This window comes from Eimeria mitis, genomic scaffold (assembly GCF_000499745.2).
Source record: "Eimeria mitis Houghton genomic scaffold, Emh_scaff5002, whole genome shotgun sequence".
NCBI lineage: Eukaryota > Apicomplexa > Conoidasida > Eucoccidiorida > Eimeriidae > Eimeria > Eimeria mitis.
Window position 1 is genome coordinate 3,905 of NW_013573304.1, and position 275 is coordinate 4,179.

Below are 275 nucleotides of genomic sequence, written 5' to 3' on the forward strand. Positions count from 1 at the left end.
TTGGGTCTGCTGGCCAGGGGGTGGGGCTATCAAGTCTGTAGTTGACGCGTAGAAGGAGGTTCCCTTCAGGGCTGTTTGCTGCTGCAGCAAAAGACGGGCTTTGCTGCTGTTGTCTGTCGTTGCTGCTGCTGCTGCTGCTGCTGCTGCTGCTGCTGCTGCCTGGGGGCCCCACTATGTTGTCTGTCGGGTCCCCAGGGGCCCCCGGAGCAGCAGCAGACATGCCGCGGAAGTGGATGCGCAGGCCGCCGGTCTGTGCTGGGGCTGCTGCTGCATGC